The sequence below is a fragment of the Rhamphochromis sp. 'chilingali' genome, assembly GCF_963969265.1.
Source record: "Rhamphochromis sp. 'chilingali' genome assembly, chromosome: 22".
Classification (NCBI taxonomy): domain Eukaryota; kingdom Metazoa; phylum Chordata; class Actinopteri; order Cichliformes; family Cichlidae; genus Rhamphochromis; species Rhamphochromis sp. 'chilingali'.
In genome coordinates this window covers 31189029-31202740 of record NC_137950.1, presented here as the reverse complement: position 1 = coordinate 31202740, position 13712 = coordinate 31189029, and the positions used below count along the sequence as shown (strand labels likewise).

The 13712-nt window shown below is 44.2% G+C and overlaps 1 pseudogene across 1 annotated transcript in view; it reads right to left on the bottom strand.

The window, feature by feature from the left end:
• Positions 1-2129: 2129 nt before the first annotated feature.
• The window catches only part of LOC308390514 (poly [ADP-ribose] polymerase tankyrase-2-like), a 31747-nt pseudogene continuing 20164 nt past the window's right edge, over positions 2130-13712 (bottom strand). The window contains exons 17-27 of the transcript in view: positions 12014-12202; positions 11558-11918; positions 10824-10900; positions 9912-10032; positions 9387-9484; positions 9047-9121; positions 8591-8696; positions 7518-7704; positions 7276-7432; positions 6249-6318; positions 2130-2138 (exon numbers count right to left, since the gene is read on the bottom strand). The product of the transcript in view is annotated as a poly [ADP-ribose] polymerase tankyrase-2-like (transcript). The remainder of the gene's footprint in view (positions 2139-6248; positions 6319-7275; positions 7433-7517; positions 7705-8590; positions 8697-9046; positions 9122-9386; positions 9485-9911; positions 10033-10823; positions 10901-11557; positions 11919-12013; positions 12203-13712) is intronic.

Genomic DNA, 13712 nt, shown 5'->3' with positions numbered 1-13712 from the left:
GCACGCTGTAGGTATACAAGCCACTGAAGTCAGGGAAAGACTTGGATGGCAGCCATCTCTGAGAATCGAGAGAAAGGGCTCCTCCTACAGGAGCAGTAACCCAAGGAACACCACCAAGAAATGAGGATCCATAAAAGCCTCCAGCACCATCCCCTCCACCTCCGAAGCTGCTAGTCCCTACCCCTCCAGTATCAGAAGTCCAGTCATCACCAAATTGATCTGAAACTAGAAACAGATTTCACACAGTTTCTTTTAATTTTTAATTTAAAAACAGAAAATCCAAGTTTTAAAGTCTAAGTCAAGAAATGAAATAAAGGCTTTATCAAGTAAAACTGTTTCAGAAGACCTCAAAATCTACATTCCTGCTGCAGCTACAGACCAGTTATCATAGACACTTGCCTTGAATAACTGTAGGGAAACAAGCTGCTCTGCTGAACAGCAGGAAGCAAACCCAAGAAACCCTGTTAAGATAAAAGTTCTCTATAAGTACAAGTATGCAAACGAAACCACTAAACAATAAAGCTCAAAACTAACCTGAGAAACAGGTCAAGCACCATGTTTAAATCTCAAACTGCACCACAGTTCAGCTACAACAGGTCAGAAGTAACAGTCTGACAGATGCTATCAGCAGAAGCTCTGTGCTAAGTGCTTATATTTGTGCTCTGCCTCTTCAGAATGAACTTCACCTGGTCCCAGTCAGTCACTGATTAATGCTGCATTCAGTTCAGCTCAGACTTTGAACATTTCTGATCTCCTCTTTGAAAGACCGTTGGATTGAGTGGGAGACGTAACCGTGGACAGTGAGTGTGAAATTATCCAGTCAAGCTGAGCTCAGACCATAATATAATCTTCTACACGTATTCTCATGTTTTGTAAGGATTCTTCAAAACCCTCAAAGTAATAATAAAGAATAAATCTTAAAGCTGCACAGAGTTGTTCTTTTATTATTCTACTTTTCATGCAAATTTCCAAATGCAGCCCGGCCTGAAGGGTGCAGATGGAGTCCAGAGCTCTTACATACATGCTAACAATATCAGCAGCAGCAGCAGATTCAATTCAGTCTTATTTATGCAGCGCCAAATCACAACAACAGTCGAGGCGCTTAAGGTAGACCCTACAATAATACATACAGAGCACTTTGGCAACAATGGGAAAAAACGGGAAGGAACCTCCGGCAGAACCAGGCTCAGGGAGGGGCGGGGCAAAGAAGAGGCTGAAGAGCTGGTGAAGGGGGACATATTCTGTTTATTTGAAGCTACTAGGGTAGCTTTGCATGAATGACAGTTCAAAAATAATCTTTCTCTGGGAGCTAGTCTAGAGTCTGATGGTTATTTTGCTAGGAACCTGAAACATGAGATGATTTAGGATGAGGCCACCCTGAAGTGTCCCTCAGTCACATACAGGTATCACATCTGGTTTCCAAGAAACTAAGATGCTGATGACAAAGATAGTTGGAGGCTTTAAAAGTGAAACTTTACAAACCAATGCATGATATATGACGGTGATTACGCCTCGCCATCTTTAATATACAGTCTGTGGTTTGTGACCTATGATGTGACTTGAATTCATTTATGTCAGTTTTCAAAATCAAAGTGTGTTATTCACACTCTGAACTTTTCATTTATTTATTCATGCGCACATTTGTCATTTTCACTTTCTACAAACGTGACATTTGAACAACAAAGTTATTAAATAATAAACCTGTAAACTTCAGGCAGAGTTAGTACTCGGTCCATCACTGCAGTATTTTATTGTAATAACAGAAAAGAGCTGACACGATGACGCTAGTGTAGAGAGATTTAAATGAAACATGGAAAACCACAGACAGGGTCATTAAGGATTCACTGCCCAGCTGTAGTCCTCATTCAGCCAATCACAGAGCAGAAACAGAGAAAACCAGCCCAGAGAGCGGCGAGGACACAGCTGATCCGTTTCACACATCTCGACCGATCAAAGTCCAAATGATCGCACATCCACCTTTCCAACCAAGTGTGCTGGCTTTAGCTGAGAGCTCCACCCTCTCAGTGAAATCTGGGGACTTTATCCAGTCGTGGACTTGGAAGTACAGGATTGGAGAAACAGGTAAAAACCATAAAGCACCAACAGCTTTAACTTCAGATAAATATGCTTTACAGTCGCTGCAAACACAGGAAACAGCCAGGGTGAGAAATGTGCTTCGAAAATGCCACAAAAACCTGATGAATCCTTTAATTAGCACCATTTTGGTCCAGAGTCAATGAGGCGTTCACTGTCAGCTGCTGGTTTCTTCCCAGTCTGCACAGAAACACTGAAACGGGCACAACGAGCAGCTTCCACATATCCAGTCAGACAGCACCACATGCATCATTCACACACAGAGGAGAACAGTCAGAGCTCATTCACCCTTCAGGTTTTACAGTCTGAAAAAATCCAACTGTTCTTTGATTTCCAGGGTTGAAAGTTTCGATTCTGCAGGACTAAAAAGAAAACGTTTCAAGATGATTTAGGTTATGAATCTGAACTCATGGATGGAAAGCGACCCCCCCCACACAGCTGAGGTTTGAGACTTCACTCTCCGGCAGTCATTGTAAAAAAAAACAAAAAAAAAAACACATTACATGCTCAGTGATTTTAAACCAGCATCAGCTCTATGGGAGGCTTTTTCAACTCTTGCCCACAAAATGACCTCCTGTTTTGGTGCAAACTTCTGTTATTAAACCTGTCTGCTGAGCATTCGCCTGCTCTACTATTTGAATGAGCTCAGTGTGAAACATAGCTCTGTCTTAAAAGGTGCAAAGCAAAAAACCCCAACAGGGAAACCTTTTTGGAAAGCTTGTTAATGTGAGTCCAGCTTTTAGCCCAGAAATCTTCTCATTCTCAGTCATTTGGGTCATTAAGGAAAACTGAACTTTCTATCAGCACTTCCTGTTTGTAAGCTAACAGTGGGCGAGCAGTCAGCCACCACGAGGATGTTCTGAACAGGTTTAAAGCGTCATTATCTTTGTTCTGCTGCATGTGGATTACAGACCTGATCAGAACAGTGATTTGAACGCTCTCATGCTGCCCGCAGGAGGAGATTCCACATATTTATGATACATTTCTCGTTTCACAGAAAAGAGAGCCGATCAGTCTGCATCAAAATAAAATTCAGAGCTGATTGTTTTTGCAAACTTACACAGTTCCTGATGTGATCACTCTCTCCAGTTCACCTACATTACCTTAGTTAAGCTAACAGCCGTCGCTTCAATCAGAGTTCAGAAAAATGAAAACTCAATGAATCTGGACTCTAGAAAGGAAATAAATGAATAAGAATTAGTGACGTTGTGTGTTTTGTTGCTTTGTTCAGCTTCAAACAGGATTTCATGTTAGCTTAGCATTTCAGCTATAAAACAGGGGCCTGTTCTTCGTACGTCGCTCACTACATCCAAGACCAAACCATCGCGCTAACCGTGAGCTCGCTAATCCGGTTCCCCGAACACACCTGTTGTTGACGATTAGTACAGCTGGACGCAGTAATGTGACATCACTGGGTGTCGTAAAAGGGGCTACGCATCGATAGTAGAAACATTGATCGGCAACCCGCTGATTGGTCGGCGAAAATGTCGAAGGAGCGCGCTCAGTATTTTTCGGCAGCAGAGCAAGAACTCTTGATTGAGGGATTTCAGGAGTTTCAGAGTTTAATTAAAACGCAAGGGAACACTGCAAAGGCTGCAAAAGCAAGGAGAGAGGGCTGGCAGGAAGTTGCTGACAAATTAAACTCATAAGTAATTTAATAATAATAATAATAATAATGGAGTGGGTTTATATAGCGCTTTTCAAGGCACCCAAAGCACATGACAATACCACTATTCAGTCACTTTATTATTTATTCATAGATTTATTATATTACACTATATTATCCAATATTATATTACATTATATTATATTGTTATATTATATCCCCTTTCACATTAGAGCCACAACAGGACCCACTAGAACATGGGAACAAGTAAAAGTGGAATATAAGAATATTCTACAGAATGGTAATATTTATCACTTATATTGCTTTTCGTCTCTTGGAAAGAGACCCTGGAATACTCTGTTTGTTTGTTCATAACAGCAACCAAGAAAAGGGCAGAGCAAAAAAAAGACAGGTGGTGGTCCTGCACCCCCTCGTCAACAAGTTGGTTAAGTATATAATACCCTCACGGGAAAATCGATATCTCTCAATGAGCACACTGTCGCGCTGAGCTAAAGGATCCTGTCTGTCCCGCAATATACGCTGGATTCTGAGGACTCTCCTTATCAATCTTGCACCTTCTGCAATGGGTGGCTCGCGTAAACGGACAGGACATGGCTGCGACAGGCTTCCCAAATCCACCTTCGCTTTTATAGCCGTGGTCTCTCATCTTGATTACACGAAGTGATTTGCAATTACTACTCTGAAATATGAATTACATCTGTAATAATCACATACATGTAATAGAATGTTAATAGTACATTTCCCTTTTTTAGGAAATGACCTGTATGTATCTGTGTGACATCAATAAAAGGATCAAGTGCTGCATTATCTTTAGTTACATTGATGTTATTTATTTATGGTGAAACAGTGGTGGAATATCGCTGTTGCTTTCGTATAAATGAAGCGGACATACCTGCGTGGCCGCGATCTAATCCTGTTTACATAAAGTAAACCTGCTCCCGAGCAGGTTTACGCTTACGGCTCTGTTGCTATGACAGCAAGTCCCGGATGAGCTTCGGGGAACCGAACGATCCAAGATCACGCGAAATCGTCAACAATCTAATCCAGCTAACTTACTTAGCGAGGTACGAAGAACGGGCCCCAGATCTGACAGTTTAACTTTCCATCTGGGCAGCTGTTTGTTTGAAGGCATGCGACGCTAACCCTTAAACCCAAAACTCTTCAGTCCAACATCAGCTCAGTTTTTAAAACGAAATATTTTTAAATGATCACTTTTTGTTATTTTCTATCAAATATAGCTTTAAGTTATGTTTGATGTCTGGATTAAATATCAAAGAATCTGATGAACTTGCATCAAAGTGGTCCCTGTTTTTTGTTTTTTTTAAATATATTAAAGTACAAACACTGCCCCTCGGAAGGCTTCCTTATTTTGGCCAGTCAGAAAAAGATTGAGCTTTTCGAGAGGTGGGGCTTAGAGTCCAGAGCTAAAGCAGTTTGTCTGACAGAGGTCAGCATCACATAAACATGAAGAGTGATTAACAAATTTATATCTGACGCCACAGAGGCCCTAAATTTAAACAAAATGACCAAAATCATTTTAGATTTTTCTGTAATGTTAATTCACCAGTAAGTGTAAAAACTTTAACATTGATTTTTTAATGCTAAAATGTAATTATTGTTGTTGAATTTTCCAATTTACTGTTTTCACAAAAATGCTGAAAAAAAGGTGAAGTTGTTTTTAATTAAGTTGTTTCTAAAAAATGTGTGTTCCCTTGTTTTTATGACTGGTTGTCTAATAAATTTGTTAAGGGCTGTATTTTTTTTAAAACTGAATCATAAAAAGCTTTTCTGACCAGGGATAAAAACACTGAGCTGGAATATGAACTAAATAAATCAGTCAGAGATCTGCAGTCAGGCTACGACTGCTCAGGTACGTCTGCGGCAGGTAAATAATATTTGTTTGATGAATCAGATTCAGGTTTTCATGAACTGTGTGATAACTCCAGCCAATCAGAGACTGCAGCTCGTTCAGGCTGATTCAGAGAAAACCTGGTGTTTAAAAACCAACACGATATTTTCACTTCATAAATATTAATAAACTGACATGCTTGTACAAAAAATAAATATACACGTAACATCTCCATGAAACCAATCCAGTTCTTCATCTCGTCAGGTGGTTGCCAGGCAACATATAGGGTTGTTTTGACTGTTCTGTCTGCAGCGAGCAACCGTTCACCGTTACGTCGCCGTTTTCAAAGACGGGGAGCAATGAACCCATTTATCTGCCAATTACAGCAACTTCCCATCACGTGGGTTCAAACATCAACAACATGTCGCGTGGGTCAAGTACATGGATTTGGTTTTTGAAAAATGACCTGAAATATGTGAACAACACATTTTTAACGACAAGAGGATGAAATCAACAGTCACATCACATCAGGACGGAAGACAATAAAGTGCATAAAACCACAAAAAAAACAGTCATCTGATAAAAACCTACATGTTTTATACATGGTATAAATAAAGTTTTCTCTGTGCATGCAGTTAGTGAAGATTCTGGTGTTTCTTCGTGTTTTCCTTCCCTGACTCCATCTTCATCTGTCTGCGGAGGCTTCAGGCTTTATGATCTGGTAGGTGATCAGGTACTCGGGGTAGGCCTGTGGGCGGCAGAGAGGCGTTCACTGACACTCTGTAACAGACACTCAACCTTCCCCAGTTACACCGAACTAAAAACTGATTCTTTCATTTACATTTTTTTTCTACAATCACTTTGAGCTGGTGTATATGAAACGTTCATAAAAGGTTTCATGACAATTTCACACTCACAGAAACTCTGCAGCTGTTCATCACCAACTCCATTTATATTCACAGAAAGCTTTGAAACCTTTTCATGCACACGAGGCTGATGAAAACAGATTTCTCTTGAAACAACACCGAGTTAACCCCCCAAACTAGCTCTGAGCTCAGTTCGTTCACACTCAGTTTGTTGTGAGGAGCTGCTGGTCGGCCTGGAACTGAATTTAAACTCAAAACAATGAGAGATGTTTCAACGCGAGCCCGCAGGCACCTCTCTGCTTGTTTGCGTTTGCAGGAAGACGACAGTAAATGTGACACTCTGACACTTTAACGTCCCCACTTCCTTCTCGTCCTCTCAGGCTGCTGCTTTCAGCACTAAAGCAGACCTCTGCATGTAATGCGACACACTTGTAACGTGGCTGATTGCTCAAGTGGACATGTATTCATGCCACTTTGTGAAGTGCCACTTCTGAGAAGATATTGGTTTTGGCACAAGACATTAGAAAATGTCCAACTGTCTGAGCACGAGCCGCTCTCTTCACTTATTCAACGACTATCTGTCACCTGGCTGTTTGTGTAGGAGACGCGTCCGCCCTTCAGAGGAAAGCTGAAGCCAACATGGCCGTGCTGCAGATTTAAGCAAAGCTCCACAGAGTTCGGTATTTAGCACGCTCGAGTTTGTGTGTTAAACCTTTAATAAAATTCATGATTATTTCTTCAAAACTCTTAATTAACCCAAAATATTTGATGTTTCTAAGACTCCAAACCACAGACTTTATCCAAAAATAAAGTTCTAAGGATGACGAGGTGTTTCTGACCTGCTCTCCTCTGTAGATGACGTACTCGGCCAGAGCGAGGCCGTTAACGCTCGGCCTGCCGGTGACGGAGTGGTGACCCGGCGGCGAATGAGCCATCTTCATGGCGCTGAACTGCAGGAAGGATTTACCCAGAGTCACCCTGCAGAACAACAGGTGCCTGCGAGGAACAAAGAAGCGTGAGAGTGGTGCTCCACTGCAGTCTGAGCACAGGTGTGTTTGGGGGTGGAGGTCAGGTGGTGTACCTGTGGCAGACATAGCAGGAGCGGTCTTTGTGGAGCGGACAGCCCGTCCCTCCTCCGATGCCGTAGACGTACTGGTTACTCTTTGACGAGTTCTCTGCAAAGTAAATCCCGGCGCCGAACATCCCCCCGATGTACGCGTGGCGTTCATCGAAGCCTTTATGGATGATGGCGTTGACAAACGGCGAGCCTGAGAGGGAATCGATGCAGTACGATCAACGCCCACGTTAACATTACTGTTTCATGTCATGATTCGTATGATTCACGCTTCTGTCCCAACAAGTCTCTACTTCACTATCTACCTGTGAGAGGTGACCGACAAAGCTTTGAGCACATCTGCACAGATCCCAGGACAGCTGCCATTTTTACATCTGTCCCTGAACGTCTCATGTCCTCTAAAGCCTCAAGAGGGCAAACAGCCGCAGACCTGACGGCTGAGTTTTCAGTCCTGTCATACTTCTTTATAATCCGCTTCACAGCCATGTTGGCGCATGTGTGGTTGGAGATGAGTCCACGTGGTCACATGAAGCAGGCAGGCATGCAGACATGCACGGACCGTCACTCAGAACGCGGCAGACTCGTGAAAATGAACTCCAGGCCTCGCACTGCGAAATCACCCCGATCACAGACAACTCTATGACTTTGACCTGAATTTGTGTTTGTTGGATCGTTGCCGGCGATGAGAGCTGGGTGTCCGTCTACAGTCCACCATTCACAGGCAAACATCAGAGCAGAAGACATAGCAGATGCCATCTCATGCTGGCTTTGAGCCACACCAACACATTCTTCACTTGTGACACTTCCTGAAAATCAAAATCGTGTTGAAGCATCAGTGTTTCGACACACCCGAGGAGGTTTAGAGGAGAAGGGGAAACAGCCGCACTTCCACCGAGGGATCTAAGAATGGCAGCTGTGCTGAAAACCAGCGATGTACGTGGCCAAGTTTAAATCATGCAAGTCTTCCCCCACTGCTCTACACTGGTACACCTGATATTATAGAGGTTAGATCTGTTGACTGTTCTCCATCACAACACTTTTGCTGCTTGTTCCTATATCATGATCTTTGGTGTTCTGACCGTGAAACAGCATGCGCTCATTGGAGTGGTTGTGGTTTTCCTCAGACACTTCCTTCCTGCGGTGGCTGTACCTCTCCCACAGCTTCTTGTTGCAGACCTTCTGGATCTGAAACACAATCAGCTGAGAGTCAACACAGTGACCTCCTCTAACCTCTGACCCCACCACCATCATGCCCAACAGATGTTCATGTGAGAATAACAATGTCCCGTGGAGCTGGGTCACAACGTCCTGCATCTTAGCACCAAGTCTGTGATGGCGACCGTGTGTAAGACCTGCATTCTCATCTAAACCAAACAAAACAGAACTCATACGATGAAAATGATCTCCTGTCATGTGCTACACGTGAGAGAGGGCGGCTTCAGATTCTTCATCTATGAAAGCAAATCAGCCCGCAGCTCAGAAAATGACCCAGCAGCAGCAAAGACGCAGCCCTCCAAGTCTTCGCAGCGAGTTACCTTGACCAGGTTGTATCTGTTGAAGACTCCTCCAGCGTGGCCGCCGTCTCGGTGCTCTCTGATGGTGCTCTGCATCTGACCAACACAAACAAAACCACATTAGGACCGCGGCCTGGTAGGCTGTTAGGCCTTTAATCTCAGCAAACGTCCTCTCTGTGTTCACTGCCACCTGCTTTAGCTTCTCCACACTTTCACTGTACGTGTACTTTATTCTGTGCACACGACACGTTTGTGTGTCCTGAAGTAAGCATCGCTCACAGCTGGCTCTTTCACAGCGATGAAATAAATCAAGAGTTTCAGAGTTAACCTGCAGGTCTCATCATCAGGTATGAGTCAGTACCTCCTCCTCCACCGACTGGAACTCCTTGTCGTCGGCCGAGAGGTCGATTAAGATCGTCCCACTGTTGGCTGTGTTCAGCGTCAGATACGGATTCAGACCTGTCACAAACACACAAATCAGGAGTTTCTCAGATACGATGGAGAAAAACTTAAAGCAAGCCAACCCCGACCCAAACAGTCGAAGTCATCGTGGTTACCTGCCTCGGTCCACCTGCTGGTATAACATGTGTTTTCTCTTCATTCATTAAAGCTCATGAAATGATTGGAATGTGTTTCAGTCATTAAGTGGAGGAGACCTAACCCCTGGCTCTCGTGAACCTCATCAGTAAGAGGAGGGGGTCCTGTCAATCAAAACAAGGGGCCTTAAAGGGGGAGGAGCTAAGAAATCATGCTCAGATCAGAGAAATAAAGATTATTTAGTGTTGGGAATCATACAAAGCTGCTCTGATAGAGTCCAATGATACAAATCTAGAGTGCACAATGAGCAGAATAACTCCAGTTTAAATGTGTGTGCGTGTGTCCTCACTCTGCGGCCCACTGATGAGCCTCTCCACTCCTTTGATGATCTTGTGTCTGTGTCCGTAGGCGTTGATGCCGATCTCCTTCAGCTCACGATGACCCATCTCCACCACAACGTCTAGAGTGATCTACACACACACACACACACACACACACACACACACACACACACACACACACACACACACACGTTTACTGCCTTTGTAAGGACATTCAGTGACACAACCTATTTTTTGGGTCCAAAGAAAAACGAACCAGAAGCTTAAAACTGAGTCAGAAACCATCTGCAGGCCTTTGCTTGATTCTTTTATTTGCACTGAAACTAAACGACTCTGAAACTGATCGTTTATGAAGCGCGACAGCTGTCACCCAAACTAACCAAGCAAAGGTCATTACAGCTTCTCACAGCTGCTGCAGAGCGGTTTTACTTTTCATTCATTTAGGAGGTTTATCAGCATTCATGTGAAACATTATGCGCAACTGCCAGGTGCTGCTAATCAGAGGCTTTTGATAAACTGATGATCAACACGTGAATATAAAAGTTTAGGCAGACCCTAACATGCTAACTGAGACCTGTAAAGGTCAGAGTTCATTGGCTGTTTGGGAGGGGTTAGGGGCTGTTTTTTTTTGTTTTTTTTTTTTACAATTTTAGCCAAATTAAAGGTGTTAACAGCAGATGAATCATGTGTTAGCACTTCCTGTTGATATCACTGGATGTCTGTGATCTTCAAGTCTCTCCACAGTAACAGCAGGAATAATTGTTGTTCATCAGTCCTTTCAATGGATGGAAAGTTTCCTCATATTTAAATAAAGAAATTCTTCAATGAAAGTCGGTGCAGCTAATGCTCTTGTACCTGCCGTCACTGTTTCCTTACACACGGGAAACCTGCCAGTAGTTTGCCGGTGTCAAAGTTCTCACCTGCTCCCTGTCAAAGATCTCCAGAAGATGCTCCAACCCCAGGTTCTCCAAGAACTGACAGATGCTGAGCTCAGTCCCTGAACAACAAACACAATCAGTTCAGAAACCAAAACAAGACGGCGTTCATCCAGAGGCTCTCGGCACGCGATCCACAGGAATACAACTGACCGCAGTGGGAAAAGGAAAAAAGCAATTAAGTAGAACATCGCTCGGCCTGTTACCAAACTGGACGGTTCACACCGTCTGTGACAGAAACCCAACTATCCCTGCAGCTAACACTCGGGCAGGATACGTCCTGGTTGTCACAGCTTGATCGGATTGGTGGCGTCTTCTTTGGTGATGCATTTGGCTCGCCGTAGTTCAAACCTCACGGAAGATATTTAACTGATACTACAGTGATCCTGGGATTGATGTAGAACTGAGCATTTTTGCCCTTAGCACCTTAGCTTTCTGAAACCATATGTCATGCTCCCTGTAGTGGCTGAAAAGTTAGCCTCACCCTAAACTCTGACTCTAACAGGACCAAAACTTCCAAAATGAAGATCATGTTTTATTCAGTCATAATAAAATAATAAAGTAGTAAAAATAAAGCAAGAGGAAGCTTTTTATCTCCTGGACTTCAGGAGTCGCCCCCTGCTGGCCAGTTTAAGGCTCTTCAGCTCGGGCCTCACTTGTCAGACCTTCAGCGCAGGTTAGCTGTTGATTTCACATCACGTTTTTTTTTAATCACCGACCTTCATCTTTTTTCTCTATGCCCGGGGATCCCTCCGCAGCCAACAGCAGGGCCGACATCTCAGGAAATGGTGAGGACGATGATGGCGGCGGTGAAGACGAGAGGCTTGCAGCAGCGGCTGTGTTACTGGTCGCTGCTGCAGATGTGGAGGAGGAAGAGATGGAAGGGGAAGAAGACAGGAGGAGAGAAGGTGTGGGGCAGGCGGATGACGAGGAAGGGTTGGAGGAGAGGAGTGGTGGGATGGCGGTGACAGGTGGAGCACCGGAGGCAGACATCGCTACGCTGATGACCTGAGGTTTGTAACAGCCAGGGAGAGCGGAGGGAGGCATCGCCGCTGTTAGCAAGGCCCGGACATCATCAGCCTGCAGGAGGAAGAGGAGGAGGAGCTTATCAATATGTTTTATAACCACAAGCTGTTTTATGGTGGACTGTCCCTTTAACTCAGTGTGAGACTGACTGTGACCAGGTCCAGAGGCGACTGTCCTTCCTGGTTCCGCAGGGTCGGGTCAGCGCCGCGAGCCAATAGGAGAGCACAAAGCTGCGTGCGTCCCTTCTGAGCGGCCTCGTGCAGTGGCGTGAACGCCCACTTATCAGTGCCGTTAACACAGGCGTCATACTTGATAAGGAGAGCCGCCACATCCACGTGCTAGAAGAGATGGCACAATGTTCACACTCAGCAGGCTTTTATTGTGAAAGGAAATAAAAACTGATTTATGTCCTCTGATAATCGTGTTTGTGAGATGTGAAGACACACACACGCGCACACACACACACACACACACACACACACGCTAACTGTGTCATTTCCCTCCTCCTCACTGAAGTGTGTTTGTTCACACTCCGTCTCCAGGGGCCCGTTCTTCGTACGTCGCTTACTACATCCAAGATCAAATGACACATCCAAGACCAAATCATCGCGCTAACGTTGAGCTCGCTAATCCGGTTCTCCGAACACACCTGCTGTTGACGATTAGTACAGCTGGATGAAGTAATGTGAGATCACTGGGTGTGGTAAAAGGGGCTACGCATCGATAGTAGAAACATTGATCGGCAACCCTCTGATTGGTCGGCGAAAATGTCGAAGGAGCGCTCTCGGTATTTTCCGGCAGCAGAGCAAGAACTCTTGATTGAGGGATTTCAGGAGTTTCAGAGTTTAATCAGAACGCAAGGGAACACTGCAAAGGCTGCAAAAGCAAGGAGAGAGGGCTGGCAGGAAGTTGCTGACAAATCAAACTCATAAGTAATTTAATAATAATAACAATAATAATGGAGTGGATTGATATAGTGCTTTTCAAGGCACCCAAAGCGCTTTACAATGCCACTATTCATTCACTCTCACATTCACACACTGGTGGAGGCAGCTACAGGTGTAGCCACAGCTGCCCTGGGGCAGACTGACAGAAGCCAGGCTGCCATATCGCGCCATCGGCCCCTCTGGCCAACACCAGTAGGCAGTAGGGTAGATTTATTATATTACACTATATTATCCAATATTATATTACATTATATTATGTTATATTATATCCCCTTTCACATTAGAGCCACAACAGGACCCACTAGAACATGGGAACAAGTAAAAGTGAAATATAAGAATATTCCACAGAATGGTAATATTTATCACTTATATTGCTTTTAGTCTCTTGGAAAGAGACCCTGGAATACTCTGTTTGTTTGTTCATAACAGCAACCAAGAAAAGGGCAGAGCAAAAAAAGACAGGTGGTGGTCCTGCACCCCCTCGTCAACAAGTTGGTTAAGTAAATAATACCCTCACGGGAATATCGATATCTCTCAATGAGCACACTGTCGCGCTGAGCTAAAGGATCCTGTCTGTCCCGCAATATACGCTGAATCCTGAAAACTCTCCTTATCAATCTTGCACCTTCCGCAATGGGTGGCTCGCGTAGACGGACAGGACATGGCTGCGACAGGTTTCCCAAATCCACCTTCACTTTTATAGCCGTGGTCTCCCATCTTGTTGACGCAACAACATTGTCATCCCCTATGTAGCCGGTGTATCAGAAAAACTCAGGAGAGTTTTCTCCAAGCATGACATCCCGGTGCATTTCAGACCCACCAACACGCTCAGACAAAAACTGGTTCACCCGAAAGACAAAACGCCAAAACACAGACTTAACAATGTGGTGTATGCTGTACA